The sequence below is a fragment of the Prionailurus bengalensis genome, chromosome A2 (assembly GCF_016509475.1).
Source record: "Prionailurus bengalensis isolate Pbe53 chromosome A2, Fcat_Pben_1.1_paternal_pri, whole genome shotgun sequence".
Lineage (NCBI taxonomy): Eukaryota > Metazoa > Chordata > Mammalia > Carnivora > Felidae > Prionailurus > Prionailurus bengalensis.
Genome location: NC_057348.1, coordinates 121,220,319 through 121,233,557, shown reverse-complemented (window position 1 = coordinate 121,233,557; position 13,239 = coordinate 121,220,319). Strand labels below are relative to the sequence as shown.

General features: G+C 38.8%; 1 protein-coding gene across 1 annotated transcript in view; it reads right to left on the bottom strand.

The window, feature by feature from the left end:
• The window catches only part of ZNRF2 (zinc and ring finger 2), a 103,910-nt gene that overhangs the window by 34,363 nt on the left and 56,308 nt on the right, over positions 1–13,239 (bottom strand). The window lies entirely within an intron of this gene.

Sequence of the window (13,239 nt, the reverse complement as noted above, 5' to 3'; positions counted from 1 at the left end):
GAAGTCAGAAAGACTGCCAAAGATCTACCTTTAAAAAGGTAGACGGTTTTATAGTTGAACTCTGATATGAAAAGAACAGTACTTCCTGGGTTAAATTATCCCAGAGCAAAGACGGAAAGCTTTCCAATTCATTTTGCAGCATAATCTTTGTTTGACATAACTGGTATCAGTGCTTCAATGGAGCAGTAACACATGATCAAAAGGAGTTAAATCCAGCCACATTAGAAACCAACAGAACTCAACTAAAACATTAGAAAAATCAACCTAATTTATCAACAAATAAAAAAGAGAAAAGAGCATTTCGTAAAATTAAGCTGTTTTTCCTTTAAATAAAAAAGAGAAAAAATGATACATATACAATAAAGATAATTCACCATACCTCAAAGCAAGCATCTATTAAACAGTGAAATACTAGACACCGAACGAAACAAGCATGTCAACGGGCATGATTATTTTATCTACATTGTGTTTAAGCTTCACACTAATGCAATAAGACAAAGAAACAGAACATGTACATGTCACTTGAAAACATGATCTTCATTTGAAGATGACAGTTGTAAATCTAGAAAATCCAGGGATTCACCTATAAGCAATAGCTTCTCTTTATTCCAGCAAAACCAGTATGAAATTCAAATGGTAAAAACAAATGCCATTCGTAACAGTAACAAAACTATAAAATACTAGGTATGAACTTAACAAGTTTAACACTAAATATATAGATTCTCAATGAATCAAAACAAATGTAGATAAACCATGTTGATTAGCAAACCGAAAATTTTTAAAGAACAGCATTGAGCAAAGACAGTATGCACCCTGAAACTTAAACGTGATGTTATACACCAATTTTACCTCAATTTCAAAAGAGAGCACACATCTTTCTTAGTGATTTGATAAGGGGTAACATACAGAGTCCAAGTGTCTTTTGTTAATAAATATTCAACTCCTCTCTTCTCTATATATAATAAACATAAAATGTTTTAAGTTAGAAAATAAGACTTCATGGTAGAACCCCTCATTGAGAGAATTCCATAGTATAAAACCTAACACAATATCAGAATTAACTCACATTTTCCATCTAAAAAACGATAAAGTCTTTTGTTGCTGGGCTTATAACAGTAGCTCTCATTCCCCTAAATCCCTCTCAGACACACTGGAATATTTACAATAAACTAAGATCACGTATTTCAAACTATACATGTGCCACATACAGTATGTTTTAGTATATCTTAGGAGTACTTAAAATCAGAGAGTATATATGGCACATGAGAAAATTTTGGAAGAAAATTCTTTTATATCACCGGTAATGGGAATATGGAATTAAAAAAATTTTTTTTTAAATAAATCTCTTAGGATTCAGTCTCCAGGTTAAACTTTTACAATTCTATATGCATTTACTGATTGATATATTTATTTTATTATACTTTTGGGTGTAATTCAGTATTATGCTATACTAATTTTGTTACTTAAATTGTTCATTGGGAGCTCTTTGAGATTGGCTCCTGTGTCCCTCTGATATAACCTTATCTTTTTGGTTTTTGAACAATTCCTTTCTTTCAGACAATACACAATCTCCAGGCTTTTCTTTATTTTCTCTGCTCTAGCCCTAGAATCAGCCATTTTGCCCAGGGGCCCTGGTTCCTTTTTCCTAGAGATTTACTTCTAAATATTTAGAAACCAAGATCTGGGTGCTGGATGTCAAAGATTTTTTTAGTTATAAAAAGGTAGCTCATACCAAAAAGCATTACGAGGAAAGGGCCTACGATTAAGGTAAAATGCTGAGGAGTACAGTTTAAAAAGATTAAGATAAAAAGGACACCTAAGTAACAGTAATCTAGGAGGTGCTGAGAGGTCAAGAAGCCTGGAGATTCCAAAATCAGTCTATCAGAAAATGGAAGAACCAAGCAAATCATAAATCTTAGTAAATATTTAGATGGCAAAAGAGTAGGACCACCTAGAATATACTCTTTATTACTTTTATTGTTCTATTAACTTAATACACTGTTAAAATGTTAAGAGTTAAATACAACTTCTCCAACAATGCAGAGCCACTAAATTAATACTGTCTTCCCTGAAACCAAACCACTCAGTTTGAGTGGCTGAGAAGATACTTCTCAAGGCCATCTCTGAGGCAAATCCAGGCAAGTATTTTGAACTGTCCAGACTAAGAGGACTTAAAGAGGGGGAGAAAAAGCACTTAAAAAAAAGTCATTTAAGAAAAAGTCATTTATTACTTGAATAACAAAAAATAATCACAAGCATTTCTTTAACATTCCTCCCTAAAATCTTTCTCGAACTCAACAAAATATTCCCTCTGCCAAATACTTACACCTCCTTTTTTCGGGGGGGGGCGGGGAGGGCGGCGGGAGAAAAAAAATCACAATTCCTAATTTTCACACTTTGCAAAGATCAACATCGCTGGCATTGTGTTTAAAGCAACTAGGTACTCTTACAATCTTTTTTACCCCAAACTGAGTCACTCCACATCTGACCCTCAAGTCACCTGAGACTGTTGGAGAAGGTTACTGAAGAGTCCTAACTGCAGGTTAACTCACTAGCTGGACCCAAGCAATCTGGAGGCTCCTCACCCCGTCCTCTGTCCTTAAAATGTACATTCTGCTTCCCGTCCCTGATCCCTGAAGCCGCCCGAAGGATACAGCCTTGAGACAGTTAGGTGGTATTGAGAACATCCAGACAACATACGAGGCTGAACCTAAGTTAGGGCCTCTATATAATCTTTTAAGATTTGGCAGAGGGAGATCCACTCGTATTGTTACCGCCTGAGACAAGCCTCTTATGTAAGTTCCCTTGCTTATTAAAACTGTCCCCAGAGTGCCTGGGTGGCTCACATTTGTTTAAGCTTCTGGCTCTTGATTTCTGCTCAGGTCAAGATCTCACAGTTTATGAGATCAAGCCCAGCATCAACTCCACGCTGCCTGCGTGGAGTCTGCTTGGGACTCTCTCCCTCTCCCCTGATTAAATAAACATTTTAAAAAAGAAAAACGAAACCTGTTCCCTACTGGGGCACCTGGCTGGCTCCGTCACAGCAGCATGCAAGTCTTGATCTCAGGGTCCCGGGTTCGAGCCCCATGTTAGGTGTAAAGATCACTTAAATAAATACTGTAGGGGCGCCTGGGTGGCTCAGTCAGTTAAGCATCCAACTTCGGCTCAGGTCATGATCTCATGGTCAGTGAGTTCAAGCCCTGCGTCGGGCTCTGTGCTGACAGCTCAAAGCCTGGAGCCTGCTTCTGATTCTGTGTCTCCCTCTCTCTCTCTGCCCCTCCCCCACTCATGCTTTGTCTCAGAAACATTAAAAAAAATTTTTTTTAATAAAAATACTATTTAAAAAATCCATAAAAAATAAAAAACAAGAACAAAAACAAAAACTGTCACACCTCTCAATCTGAAGTGATCTCTCTTCTTTTAGTCTCTGGCCTCTCCCTGCCCTTTGCATAGGGGGGCAGTTTCAGATCACAGCCAGGAACTCCCGAAGAGAGGAGCTCTGGAATGGACACTCTTCCCTCCCCTTTTCTAGCTCTCAGCCCGTTCATCCTCTCTCCTCTCCCCCGGCTCTCTTTCTCTTCCCCAGGCTCCAGCTAACCACTTCCACATCAAGTCCCACACCATTGTCTAAACTGGTCTTTAAAGAAATTCTTTTCCTTACAAACATTTTTGCATATGAATGATTGAAGTTCGAAATAATTTATTTTAAAACTTCATTATATAGTCCTATCTTTTCACTGTCAATTCTCTTTTATTGAGGTCTCCCTTGCTCCAAACTATGCCTGCCGACTTGTTATTTCTAAACAGTGCTCCATGTCTCTCCAAATCTTATTAATATTTCCAAGATCTAGATTAAATATCTAAATAGACTACAACTTTTACTATGCACATCACCAGACATACAAAATATTTTGTGAAAGGTCAAAATTGTTGACAGATGTGGGCTGAGGTCCTAGCTTTGTTCTTATATAGAGGAAACAAAAAATGAGATAAATCTGAAAATGTACTTTATTCATATTTGTATTAGAATTCCTTGGAATTGAGACTCTGTCAATGTCACACACCTTAACAAAAACTGGGACCAGGGAACAAGACCTTTTTCCCTTTGAGGACAGGTATGTCAGTTCACTTGGTCCTTCTAAGGTCTTTGTTTTGTTTCTTCACATTCTTAAAATCAGGAAAGCTTACTTGGAATGTTAGAATTTTTTCTTTTAAGTAGGCTCCACACCCAGTGCAGAGCCCAACAAGGGCTTGAACTAGTGGAGATCAAGAGTTGGGTGTTTGGGGTGCCTGGGTGACTCAGTCGGTTGAGCATCTAACTTCGGCTCAGGTCATGATCTCGCAGTTGACGAGTTCGAGCCCTGCATAGGGCTCTGTGCTGACAGCTCAGAGCCTGGAACCTGCTTTGGATTCTGTGTCTCCCTCTCTCTCTGCCCCTCCCCTGCTCATGCTCTGTCTCAAAAATAAATAAACATTAAAAAAAATTTAAAAAAAAGAGATGCTTAACCAGAGTCACCTGGGTACCCCTAGAATGATTTTTTTTTTAATGTTTGTTTATTTTTGAGAGAGAGAGTGTGTGAGTGGGGGAGGAGCAGAGAGAGAGGGAGACACAGAATCTGAAGCAGACTCCAGGCCCTGAGCTGTCAGCACAGAGCCCGACGCGGGGCTTGAACCCATTAACCATGAGATCATGACCTGAGCTGAAGTCGGACGCCTACCGACCGAGCCACCCAGGTGCCCCTAGAATGATTTTTTTTTTAAATCAACATTATGACAGTGATACAAAGATAAGGAGAACACAAAAGAGGCAAGACTTATGATATGAAAGCTCTATGAGACAAATCAAGAATCAGTAAAGAAACTTCGTCATCCTTCTCAAATCAGAAATGAAATCTGAAACCCTCTTCATGCTTTAGAAATCTATCAGAACTTCCTTCTCACTGAACTATGTACTTGAGTTCAATTTCTATTCTATGTATCTTCTTTTTATACCACAAGGAAGGGGTCTATCTCAAGATAGTTATCCATGGGTAGTCACCTTTCTACAGTATTCTATTTCCATAGGGAGTATGAAAGGATCTATGCTTCCACAAAGATTAAGCAATCTGCCTATCAAATTCAGACTTCAGATTTTAGCTGAGTAGCCCACCATGTTGCTCATAAAAAGTAGGAATTTTTTTTTTCCATTAAATTGCAGCTTTAAATTGTCACATTATATGACAGCAGGTAGTTTTCTAATTACCCTTCCACCCATCCCCGATTTCTCCATATATTATAGAACTATTATTGCTGCTCAAGCTTTTCTGGTATCTAATTTGGAATTAAATAACTATGGGCTTTTAAAATAAAATATCAAAGGAATTGCAGATTTGTTAGCATGTTAAATACAGCACCAACTATAGGTTTACCTCTCAAAGCCAAAAATAGTATTTCTTAGTAAGAACAGGTCTTGTTTCCTTGGCACTCAATACCTGCAAAGAACTATGCATGATTTCTCACTTGATTCTTACAACAAGTCTAGTAGGAGGCACTACTTCTAGTCCTCAGTTTCCGGGAGAGAAAACCAAGACCAAGGTTATATGGCTATTAAGTGGTAGAATAAGGATCTGAACTCAGCAAGCTGAATTCAAAGTTGGTACTTTGTTCCAAGTACTGCTGTTTTGCATAACATTTTAAATGCAAACAGGTGCTGCTCCTGAGCAGCTATGTTAAAAGTAGGGCAGTAAAACTGAATCTGGTGTCTTCTAAAATAGGCATTCAATTTTCCTAAGTGGGTAAGACTGTAACAGTGTTTAAGTTTCTTGTATGACCATTTAAAAAAAATTTTTTTTAATGTTTATTTTTGAGAGAGATGGCAAGAGAGAGCAAGAGCGACAGAGAGAGCGAGAGCGAGAGCGAGAGCGAGAGCGAGAGCGAGAGCGAGAGCGAGACGGAGAGCGCGAGGGAGACAGAATCCGAAGCAGGCTTCAGGCTCCGAGCTGTCAGCACAGAGGCTGATGCGGGGCTTGAACCCACGAACCGAGAGATCATGACCTGAGCCGAAGTCGGACGCTTAACCAGCTGAGCCACCCAGGCACCCCCTGTATGACCATTTCTGATCCCTTGTCTTTATAAAGTAAATACATACTAAATTTTAAACTGCTACACAGAACAAAAAGCATTTTAGAAATGCTAACACAAGTGGAACAGGGTAAAGTATTTTTCAGGTTACTTTAACATTTTACTCTTTTTATTTGGACTTGGTTTGCGGTGTCCCTAGGTATGAATTTACTTTTATTTATACTGCTCAGCATCTTAGTGCTCCTGCAATCAGAGAATTCCTATCTTTCAGCAATTCTAGAAGGTTCTCTGCCATTTCCCTTCAAATACTGCCTCTTGCCAATTCCATCTCCCATTATGCGCAAGTTGTACCTTTTGTGTAACATGTTATACACCTTTTATCCCACAGTCTTTTAGTGATCCTATGCCTTTGGACTATAAACTTTACAAATATTTCTCAGGTTTTTTTCTCTCTGTTGTTAGGTGGAACAGAATGGCTAGAGCAGGCTGGAGTATTTCCCTTCTCCCAGGTCAGTTAGGGTCTGGTTAACTAGTTTCTCCCAGGCAGACCTCATTAAAATAGAGTCCTCTGGCATATTTCCAACTGGTCCCTTGTCCCCCCCCTTACCAGAAGCAGGAGGGAATTTTTCTCCCATATTTAATATGGGAACCTGGTCAAGCTCCTGGAAGAAAATCTTACAAATTTGTGGGGGCTCCACTGTGACTAGGTCTCCCTGGAGTTTTAAACTCTCAACTTGTCTGCACTGAGCCCCCAGCAATTCATCAATTACAGTTCAGGTTGACCCTGACACTGGTTCCTGCAATGGTTCCCACTACTGAGTCTCTGCTGCAATAAACCAAAACCAGAGAGTGCCTGTATTTGCCTATCTCAGCAATCACAGGGGCTGGCTGGCCATTTGCCTTGTATCCTTCCATCTCTTATGAATCCAAGAAGTCAGTGATTTTTCAATCTGTTCAACTTATTACTTCTTGTCAGGATGGAGTGACCACTTCTGAATTTCTTACGTGTTGAACTAGAAACCAGAAGTCAATTCCATTTCTTTTTCTGAGATTATTTTATGCATGGTAGATGCTCTTGTTCCAGGCTCCAAGCCATGTACCTCTCTATTTTCCATCACTCTTTACACTCTGCTTAATTTCCTCAGATCCACCTTATACCTCACTAGTTCTCCTTGCAGCTCTAATGTGCTAGTTAATCTATTTGTTGAGATGTTAATTTCAGTGACTAAAGTCTAAAGAGTTCAATTTCTGTCTTATGATATCTTATTACTATTTTTTACTTATTTCCTATTCATCCTTTTATGATTGTGATGATTTGAAAAGAAATCAATTTATAGTTCTAAAGTTTTTTTGGGGTGGTAATTCTGATCATATCTGCTCTTACTCCATGCATATTTAAAAAAAAAAAAATTTAACATTAATTCATTTTTTGAGAGAGAGCACAAGCAGGGGAGAGGCAGAGAGAGAGGGAGACACAGAATCCGAAGCAGGCTCTAGGCTCTGAGCTGTCAGCACAGAGCCCAACATGGGGTTTAAACTCGCGAACTTGCAAGAACATGACCTGAGCCAAAGTCGGATGCTTAACCAACTGAGCCACCCAGGCATCCCTAAAATTTTTTAATCACAAGTTCACCTTTAATAGATGGTGACTACATTTTTCTATAGGAATCCTATATGGGTTTTAGAACAGTTTCGTTTTTGTTTTGCCAACCGCCTCTGGGATATCATCTACTTTGAAATTTTTATAACATAGTATAACGGATTTGACACTTTCTACTGCCTTTAATTTCACTGCATTGCAGGACAGTCAATTTATGGTACAAAAAAAATAACTATTTCAATGCTGTCCCCTAATGTAGTATTTACAACTATTAGGAATCCACATTTAAGTTAAAACTCAACCACAGAACACTAACAAATAAACAAAGAGAGATGTCAAATCACACATAACAGAAATTCCACAAAAGGAAAAGTTCACACAAAGACCATGATGACTACCTCTTATTTAAAATTCTGCGTTGTGGTTGGCATTTTTTTTTAAACCTCAATAATAAGAGATATGCCATTTTCAGAAAGCATCTTGAATTCAGAAAGATTAAAATGGGGTGGGGGGGATCTTAAAACCAAGAAAATGTAATATGTAAGGCCAAGAGCAAGTTCATACTTAAGGTGAGCACCACAACCACCTAGAAAGCCACAGTATCTACAAAAGAAGAAAGTATATTTCTTCTTTTTTTTTTTTTTTAATTTTTTTTTCAACGTTTTATTTTATTTTTGGGAGAGAGACACAGCATGAACGGGGGAGGGGCAGAGAGAGAGGGAGACACAGAATCGGAAACAGGCTCCAGGCTCCGAGCCATCAGCCCAGAGCCTGACGCGGGGCTCGAACTCACGGACCGCGAGATCGTGACCTGGCTGAAGTCGGACGCTTAACCGACTGCGCCACCCAGGCGCCCCGAAAGTATATTTCTTCTTTCATGGGAAGCCAGGCCCTTAGGAGGCGGCTTGTCACCCTGGAATCAAAGTGCTGACGGCCTGGTGCAATCTATCTTCGACACCTGAGTAAGCCTGAGTTATACTCTCCCGCAGACCTCAATGAAGTGGGAGCCTTTTTCCTCCCTTTCATTGCAGAACAAGTTTCCTTCCAAGTGACTCCATCTTTCAAGTATGTTTACTTTAACAGAGTGATAGTCACATCTTACTCTGTCCACAGAGTCAGGTTTATATTCCTGATGGTTCTGAAAAGTTCTGCTTTGATACACTGCAGAAGTTTAAGTCTCAGAAGAAAAGAGTAACTTAACTCAAGTTCCATCTCCTCCAGGTACACATGCACACACATTGTACCACTTACCAATAAAACAAAGATATCTTAAGCACAAACCTACTACCCTCAATTACAGGAGGCTGAAATAAAAACTTAAATTTATAGGACACAAAACATGCTATGATCTAGTGAACTTTATTATTATTTTTTTTTTAACGTTTATTTATTTTTGAGACAGAGAGAGACACAGCATGAACAGGGGAGGGGCAGAGAGAGAGGGAGACACAGAATCGGAAGCAAGCTCCAGGCTCTGAGCCATCAGCCCAGAGCCCGACGCGGGGCTCGAACTCGCGGACCGCGAGATCATGACCTGAGCCGAAGTCGGCACTTAACCGACTGAGCCACCCAGGCGCCCCTCTAGTGAACTTTAAAGACCAATAAAATCAAGACTAAGAATTTGCCAACAGTATTTATTTCATTTTTTGGTTTTGGTTCTAAAACACTTTAGAAGATGAGGATAAAGGAAATGAAGAGACTCTACTGGGGCGCCTGCGTAGCTCAGTTGGTTAAGCGGCCGACTCGATTTCGGCTCAGGTCATGATCTCACGGTTCCTGAGTCCGAGCCCAACATCAGGCTCTGCTCTCACAGCGCAGACCTGCTTTGGATCCTCTGTCTCCCTTTTTCTGCCCCTACCACGCTTACACTTTCTCTCCCTCAAAAATAAACATTTAAAAATTTTTAAAAAGAGAGAGACTCTACTATGCTCATAAAATCTGTATTGGGTTCACAGACTACATAATGAATTACTAGTTCCATAAACTAAACAATGAAGCACACAAATAAAGGGGAAAGTATATGAAATAGGCAGTGATGAGGGACAGAAGCAGAAAAACATTCACCTTTAGCCCAGAAGACGGACCTATAGACTAGATAGTTCTGATAAGGATCAAATGCTTACTGGCTGCTACATTTTAAAGGGTCTCATGACTGCCTGTACATCTCACCAATAGTTAATATCAAGCTGAATTATAAGCACCAGAGAAATCTTGCAAAAGTGGTTTTACAAGTAGAAAATCAAGGAAAACATTTATGATCTAATACTTCCTGCATGTTCCCTCCCCCCTGAAGACTAAGCATAGAACCACACAGAATCAGCTTCATACAGAAGTGCAGCTCTTTTTGCCCACAGGTCCTGTCCCTGTGCTACTTAAACATACTAAGGTGCACTGTAAAACGTCTCAAGAATTCTTTCTTAACCGGCACAGAACGCTCAATAATCCCGCAACAGGCAGTCCTTGACTTAAGGGCAATCTATGTAGATTAACGCTGATTGTGGCATTATGAATTTTTTTTCCATCCTGCCAAAACACCACCTGCAATACATAACCACTCACATCTTTCTGAATCATTCTCTGCCAGACTGCCTTGGGCCTCCTACCTGAACCTCTGCTGAGACAGCTGCTTAAACCGAGAGCTCCCACCTAGCCAATTTTCTTCTTCAGTTACCAGGACTTAGGTATTTGGATATAGTATTACAGATTAAAGGAAAAAAAAAATTAAGAGAATCATTGTGAACTAGTCTGGAAACCAAACCAACATTTAGAATACCATCTCTGGGAGTATAAATCTGGAACTCCAAAACACCAACTTATATTCAAATCTCAAATCTCTGAAAGTCATCCTAGAGTTTGACTATAAATATATCCAGCCTGAAAAACAAGCCCAACTAATCTCCTCGCTGTGCGTATCTATAGACAGTTAAATTAACATACATTTAACAAATTTCAAAATTTCAGATGTCACTACTCTAGGAAAGGCTGTAAAAGATATACATTAATAAGCACTATGCTGAATAAAACTCTCACTTGAGTATCAATGCAATATGCAGGCCCCATCTCTCTGATGCCAGAATCAGTTGTTTAGGAATTCAAATATGAAGTGTTAAGAAGCCCAGGTGACTAAGAGGACCGATTCCCTTTCACTGATTCTCGGACTCATCCTGTTCTAAACTTCATAGTAATCCTAAATGCCTAGTTTAGGTGTCAGAGAGGCCAATTTTCACAGAGTCATCACCTGTGATAGATGAGCTTCAGGAGACTGAAGGGTAACAAAACATGCTACGATAAAATAAGCCTCTCTGGCATAAGGATTAAGATGACTGAAAAACGACAGACACAGGAGAGACCCTAAACATAGTAAAAGTTATCTTTTTGTAAGGGAAATTTAAATTTATAAAGGAAATCTCCATTTGTAAGGGTGTCTCCCTTTTACGCCAGGAAGAAAAGGTTGACTCCAAATCATAAGGGAATATTACAAGAGAATCTTATCAATGGAGAAGGCACAGGACTTAAATATGCATAACAAACTACTAGTTTACCAGGATTTTCCTGGAAACCTTCCATAACTAGGAAGGAACCCTTCCTAACCCTAACCTTCCATAACTGAAGAGGGTGTTTAAACCCACATTCTAAACCAGGCTCATTTCTCCCAAGGTATCTCCCATACATACCAAGACTTAAGCATGTTACATTTTTGTTTGTTTTTCTCTTGTCTTTTACTAGAGGTCTCAGCCAAGAGCTCAGACGGGTAGAAGGATTATTTTTTCCTTACCTACAGGGCTCTGCCCTCAAAACTGTAGCGGAAGAATTCCCACAGACTGTGATGAGGAGGCATATTATCAATCACTCATCACTCTCTAACCTAAATCAAAACTCCACCTTCTTTCACCACAGCTGGCCACTGTCCAATTTTAAAACTTCAAGAGCTATGTATAATTTTTAGAAGAAGCTGTTTTTGCTTTTTGTTTTGAATGTTTACTGACAGTTAATATGTATTTAACAATTTAAAACGTTTCAGATCCACCTACTGTGAAGCAGGCAGCGATTCTTAAAAGTATTTGCAACTTTATTTGCTTTTCACATTAAGTTACTGACTTCCAAATTGGAATACCGTCTAATATTTGAAACCTAAATCCTTGGTTTACAGTGTTCAATCATAAAAATTTAACTGAGTAAATTTTAAAGATCTAATTGGCTTTATTAATCAATTCATGAATTAGGCAGTATCCTCTCTAGCAAGTAGAGGGGAGCTCCAAAGGGCTGCAGGAAAGGAAAGGTTTCTAAGAGGTAAAAAGAGAGGGGAAAAAAAAAATTATTAGAAAAGAACCCATTGCCTAGGGGAACTGAAGGAGTGTATCAAATTTCCTAGTGCTGATCAGGAAATTCTCATGGTGACTGGTTAAAGGTTACATTTCTGGGGGGCTGAAATTGCAGTTAGATTAGGTATTAAGTCTTGGTTTATTGACTTGGTGCTTTAACCTAAGTGACACCATTATGGGCCTGTGGGTTCCTTTTTAACAACAGTGTGCCCAAGCAGAAGGTTACATCTTGGTTCTTGAAGACATCTTTAAGACACCAAATACATGATCTAGTAAAAAACTTTAATGACTTGAGCATAGTTAAATCGGGAAATTAAAAACTGCCAAATATCAACATTCATAGACCATACTGTACATACGTTACACAAAAAGTCAATGTACAGAATACTAAGGTTGTGTGCAAATACACACAAAGGAAATACATTTGTGCTTTCAAAATTGAAGGACAGACTCTTGACATTCAAGGGTATTTATTTCTAAGACACTGGTAATAAACATCATAATTTTGGAGGCTAATGATAAGATAATGGAGTACAAACGAGAAACAAGCCCAATCATTTCACCTCAAATTCTGAACCTGAATGAGAATTCTTTTTTTTTTTTTAAGTAACTGAATTTCAACTATATTACGCAAAGCAGCCCATTCAATTTCACAATGCAGAAAGGTCTAAATATAATCAACAGGTACATTTACTATTCAAAGGAATTGCTACAATCTCCTTTTACTTATTCATTGGAAAATAAATGGGAAAAAGAGTTCTATTGTCACTACAATAATAGTGTGGCTGAAGCCCTACCTTATTAGAGAGAGATTCCTAAATCAGCCTGCAAAAAAGCTAGTCAGGGTAACACGTTCATTTCAATTTTAAAGCAACCCCCCAACCCCCAACATTTTTATAGTCTGACAAGAAACCTCAGATTCTTAACTAAGTGCTGCTGCATTGATTAACCTGTGGCTGATGCTGGGCTGTAGTGACCCACTTCTGTTTTATTCACTGCTGTATCCCAAGTTCCTAACACCACACCTCATACTCCCAAAGGTGCTCAAAAGACATTTGTTGAATGAAGTCAACCTTTCACATTTCACTGGTATTCTTCCGACTCATTCCATTTCAAACCAAAATTACATTTGAAAAATTCCTGAAAATTTCTTGTAGGCATTTGAAGTTTGTCTACTTATGAAATTTTTTAAAAAGCTCTCACTCGTCCTTTATTTCATTCCATTTACTTAAAATTAGGAATGAACCGTGTGATCAT